The following is a 6,000-nucleotide window of genomic DNA, read 5'->3' on the forward strand; positions in this document are numbered from 1 at the left end:
AGGAAGGACTGGTCGATTAAGCTAGATGATGCTCTTTGGGCATATAGGACAGCTTTCAAAACACCAATTGGAATGTCTCCTTACCAACTAGTATATGGAAAAGCTTGCCATCTGCCACTGGAGTTGGAGCACAAGGCATACTGGGCCTTGAAACTTCTGAACTTGGACAACAAAGCCGCTGGAGAAAGAAGGATGTTGCAAATTCAAGAGTTGGAAGAATTCAGAGCGGAAGCTTATGAGAATGCCAAAATTTACAAAGAAAGAGCAAAGAAGAAGCATGACAGCAACATAGCCCCAAGGAAATTTGAAGAAGGGCAAAAAGTATTGCTCTACAATTCTAGGCTGAAGCTATTTCCAGGAAAGCTAAAATCAAGGTGGTCTGGACCATTCCTTGTCACCAAGGTCTCCAATTATGGACAAGTAGAAATCATGGAAGAAAAGTCACAACGAACCTTCATTGTTAACGGTCAAAGACTCAAACATTACTTGGGAGATGTGGAGGAGAAGGACAAAGTCAAATATCACCTCAACTGAGGAAGCTGACCGTCAAGCTAATGACGTTAAAGAAGCGCTTGTTGGGAGGCAACCCAACCTGAGGTAATACCTTGTTGCTGTTTCTTTTATTTGTTTCAATAAAAAGGGTAAAGTAGTTTCTGTGCATTGCAAAGAATTAAGTTTGGTGTTTCACACCAAACAATGAATTCATGGATCAATAAGTCAAAGGGGAATGTGTGACTCTAAGTTTGGTGTTCCACCATAAAGATCAACTGAACACAACAACCTTTGAATTATATGAAAGGAACAACTATTCTAAGCAGTCACAGAAATGCTTAAAACCCTTAGTAGCGACATCATTCCAAGATAACTCAAGGATTCAAAGAACAGAGAGAAGTAAGTGGGAGACTAAGTTTGGTGTTCACACACCAACCTAAGAATCCGATACTTACCCACACATAGTTGAGCTAACCACTCAAGTGCTTGAGAAGCAAGCAACTTCATTACTCTTTGCAGGAAAGGAAACAAGAACCTTAAAGCATGAAGCAACATTTAGGAAGAAGAAGGAGAAATCAAATTGTTTCCTGACAACAAAGAGAAAACAAGGAATTTCACAAGGTGGTATTGTTCCTTGATAATTCTTTAAAAAGGGCAAACAAAAGCATGCGTGTTCTGGTTTGAACTGTAAATGTTGAATCTTTCTGGAATGTGTAGTTTTTTTTTTTTTTAGTATGTCTGTTTGTTAATTGCTTTGAATAAAGTGAATGCCTAGATGTTTGGATATAACTTCACCTTCTTAAACAAGTGCGTGCCATGCTTGTTCTGTTTCCAAAAATAAAAGAAAAGTTTGAACAAAAGTAACTTGGCTAAATTAGTGACAAATCAAGTAGAATTAAGTGGTGGTATGCATGCTTGATTGTTTAGTCAGATCACTAAAATTAGAGTGTAGAATTATCATTTTTTATGTAGAAAGTGAAAATTGTCTATGGATCTTGATGAATAAATGTCTTTGGCCATGAAAAAGAAAGAAAAAGAAAAAGAAAAAGCCACGGAAAAAGGTAACCAAAAAGCAAAAAAAAAAAAATTGAGAAAATAAGCTAGGTACCAATGGTTTGAACTTCTGAGACAAATGCCTGTGGTGTTTATGTATTAAGGATATGCTTGGATGAATAGGTTCTGAGGAGTGTTTCAACACTTGGTAACTTGGGTTAACTAACCCGGGATTATCAACCAAAAGTCCATTGTCAAGAGCAACCTAAATACAAAACATTTAGTCACACAAAGAGGTGCTGGGCACCAATGTCTCAAGAAGAAATGTGAACTAAAATGCCTAAAGTGGATATGTGTAGTGCACTGATAAGAAAAAGAAAATGCCAAAGGCTTGTGCAACACATGACACTAAGCAAACAAGGAGCAAAAGAAGCTCTAAGAAAAAGAAAAGAAAAACAAAGAAGAGAAAAGTGCCAAAGACATAAGAATAACAAGAGGCCATAGCAATGTTTGATGGATGCAATGAAAAAGTGATAATCCTACCTGATAAGTATGAAAAAGTGATGCTGCAACTTTCTGCATAAAACCCTTCTGATGAACTTCAAATGCTTGCTAATATAGCCAATGGAATTGCTTTCTGTTTCATACTTTCTTCTCAAATAACTCAGGACTTGCTTAGGGACAAGCAAGTATTAAGTTTGGTGTTGTGATGCCAAGGCATCATAGGCTAGTTTCACTAGCATTTTTCTGTTAGTTTTAGTTGTTTTATGCATTTTCTTGAGCTTAAAGTAACCAAAAATGGTTAAATGAAGAACAAAGCAATGAACCATCCAAACAACATGATTTTGATGCATATTCCATGAGTTTTAGTTATAATACTTAAATGCTATGAATGGAAGATTTCTCATGAAATTTTGCAAGACTTTGATGCAATTGCTTGGATGATTTCAGGGAAGAAGAGGCTAGGCAAGGAAGCAACAAAATCAATAAAGGAAGCTTGAATATCACATGTGGAGTTTAAGTTCCAGTTTAAGCCTAAACTAGAGCTTAAACGCCAAAAATCATGAAGGATAAGAAATGCTGGAATTGAAGTTTAACCTCCAGTTTGACCTCAAACTGGAGGTTAAACGCCAGAATGAAAAGCCTCACTAAAGAAGCATTCCACGTTTAACCTCCAGTTTGACCTCAAACTGGAGGTTAAACGCCAGAATGAGTATGCCACCCAGGGAGGAGTTCCACGTTTAACCTCCAGTTTGACCTCAAACTGGAGGTTAAACGCCAGAACCAGGAAGAGTACCAGGGAGCCATTCCACGTTTAAGCTCCAGTTTGACCTCAAACTGGAGCTTAAACGTGTTCGACAGCTTTTCTACTCCAGGGTTGCTCTCTCCATTTCCACGTTTAACCTCCAGTTTGACCTCAAACTGGAGGTTAAACGTGTTCGACACCTCCAGGGCCACCATTCTAAGCTTCCACGTTTAACCTCCAGTTTGACCTCAAACTGGAGGTTAAACGTGTTCGACCTCGAGTATGCCTCCACCCTTTTCCACGTTTAACCTCCAGTTTAACCTCAAACTGGAGGTTAAACGTGTTCGACCTCCAGGGCTGCCCTTCCTATCTCCACGTTTAAGCTTCAGTTTAACCTTAAACTGAAGCTTAAACGTGTTCGACTACATGACTCTCCAGGGCTACCTTCTTCCATTTCCACGTTTAAGCTTCAGTTTAACCTTAAACTGAAGCTTAAACGTGCTTCTACAAAAGGCCTCACTGGAAGTGTCTGGCGTTTAAGCTGCAGTTTAAGCTTAAACTACAACTTAAACGCCACTCTTGGAAAAGGTTTCTGGGCCAAAAATATTGTGATTTAAGTTAGTCTTTGAGCACAAATATTAACTTAAACTTACTTTGGTATGAAACCCAATTGAATATCATGGTTTATGGGATTGGGCCTGAAGGATTGATGAGTTTGAAATCTCAATTTATTGAGTCATGTGTCATTATTTGATTATCACTAAGTTGGCTCAATAAATGTTACAGGATTTGGATCAACAACCTCATCAAGATTATGGATCATAAACCCAAGGCAAAAGGAAAGCAAGGAGAGGCCTCAAAGCCCAAGAAGCACAACTGAAGCTCAATATAGAAAGTGTATAAATAGGATAGAAGTTAAGTTAGAGAGGACTTTTACTTTCACTTTTAGCTAGTTTTCCTTTTCTTTGTAATTGAATTCAGAGCTATGATTCACTAAACCCCCTTTCATTGGGTTAGGGAGCTCTATTGTAATTCAATGAATCAATAATAGTTTATCTTCTTCTTCAATCTTTTCTCTTGAATTTTGTTAGAAAGCTTCTCGATCTAATTCCATTGAGTAGTTGTCTTGGGAAAGAAACTACTCATACTTGGAATCCTTCGGAGCCTTGGGAAAGGAATGGAGGATTCATGCTAGAGAAGCTTTCTCACAGTGGATTGGATTGGGGTTTGGATGGATATTGTGACATGTAATCCTACCAAATTGTGGTTCATGAAATTGTGTGGTATAATCAGTGATCAAGCATCATCTCTTCTTATGAACATTTAAACCAAGGGATTGGGAATTTGTTTGTTTTTAGAGAGCATTGGTGAGCCAAGGAATTGGGATCCAATCATATAAGATTGCCAAGCAAAATTCAATGAACGCATTGGTTGAGGAAGAGATAAACATGTTTTGATTCGGAGATCTCAATATCTCCTATAACCCAATGAATTCCCATTTCTGATTTCCATCTTCTCTTTACATTCTGCAACTCAATTCTTGCAATCACCCCCATTCCCTTTTAATTTCAGCAATTTACATTCTGCTCTTTAATTCATGCAATTTAAGATTCCGCCATTTAATTTTCTTGTTATTTACTTTTCCCGCCAATTTTACATTCCGCAATTCTCATCTCAAACCTTGATTCCGCTCAACTAGAACACACTTCTAATCCGAATTGCTCATTCAACCAATCCTTGTGGGATTCGACCTCACTCTATTGTGAGTTTTTACTTGACGATAACCGGTGCACTTGCCGGAAGGAATTTTGCCGATCGTGCAATTTCCTAAATCGTAGCATAACTAGTTTATGTGCATCAAGTTTATGGCGCCGTTGCCGGGGATTGGTTTTCGATTGACAATTCTCAAATTGGAAGCTAACTAGATTGAGCAATTTTCTCTTGCTTTGTTAATTCTGTTCAAGATACTTGTTGAATTTTAATTTCTGCACTTGGTTACATGCTTTCCTTCTTTATGCCTTTAAATTCATTCAACTAACTCACTGACTCACTAACTGTTTGAATTAATTCCTCAATTGAGCTAACCATACTCTTCCATTAACCAATAGTATTTCACTTGTTTGTGTTTGAGCTGTGTTCTTGTATGACAGGTAGGAGAGGAGAGACATCAACTCCTCCATATACCGAACCAGAGAGGACCCTTCATAGACTTAGAAGGGAAGCAAGAGGGAAGAGAGTAGTGGGAGAAGAGGAATCTGAAGGAGAATCTGAGGACAATTTTGAGGAAGCTTTAGATCTCAACATGGATAGAGAAGTTCACAACCATGAGAGAGCTGATGGAAACGATGCCATCCCTGAGAGGAGGGTTCTTAGTTCATACATAAACCCAACCTCTGGGAATTGTGGTAGTAGCATCCAGAAACCACCCATTCAGGCCAACAATTTTGAGCTCAAGCCACAGCTAATATCACTTGTGGAAAATCATTGTTCCTTTGGAGGAAGTGCTAATGAAGACCCAAACCAACATCTCACAAAATTCCTGAGAATTTGTGACACTGTGAAGTCCAATGGAGTCCAGGAAGATGCCTATAAACTGCTTTTGTTCCCATTTTCACTTAGGGACAAAGCAGCTAAGTGGCTGGAATCATTCCCAAGGGGGAGTCTAACAACATGGGATGAGGTGGAAAGCAAGTTTCTGGCACGTTTCTACCCTCCACAAAAGGTCAATAGGCTTCGATCTGAGGTTCAGACTTTTAGACAACAAGATGGTGAAACTCTCTACGAGGCATGGGAGAGATTCAAGGACTTGACAAGGAAATGCCCACCAAACATGTTCCATGATTGGGTGCAACTGCACATCTTCTATGATGGGCTCTCTTATGAATCAAGGAAGGCTGTAGACCATTCATCAGGAGGTTCATTGAACAGGAAAAAGACTGTGGAAGAAGCCATTGAAGTGATCGAGACAGTGGCTGAGAATGAGTACTACTATGCATCAGAAAGGCACAACACTAAGGGAGTCATGGAGCTGAACCATGTTGATACAATTCTAGCCCAAAACAAGGTGTTTGCCAAGCAACTAGCAGAGCTTACCAGGCAATTAGAAACAAAGCAAGTGGCTGCAATACACACACAAGATCAAGAGGAAATAGGCATTGAAGGAGGTGATTGGGATGAGGCTAACTATGTGGGAAACCAACAAAGGCAATCATATGATCCACATTCCAACACTTACAACCCAGGCTGGAGAAACCACCCAAACTTTGGGT

At 39.1% G+C, this 6,000-nt stretch overlaps 1 non-coding gene across 1 annotated transcript; it reads right to left on the bottom strand.

Annotated features, from left to right (window-relative positions):
• Window positions 1–5,459: 5,459 nt before the first annotated feature.
• LOC148577791 (small nucleolar RNA R71) lies at window positions 5,460–5,563 on the bottom strand. Its single transcript, XR_015904395.1, has one exon. It is a non-coding gene; the product is annotated as a small nucleolar RNA R71 (small nucleolar RNA).
• Window positions 5,564–6,000: the final 437 nt, after the last annotated feature.

Source organism: Arachis ipaensis, chromosome B1 (assembly GCF_059453495.1).
Source record: "Arachis ipaensis isolate K30076 ecotype BB chromosome B1, ASM5945349v1, whole genome shotgun sequence".
In the NCBI taxonomy this organism is placed as follows: domain Eukaryota; kingdom Viridiplantae; phylum Streptophyta; class Magnoliopsida; order Fabales; family Fabaceae; genus Arachis; species Arachis ipaensis.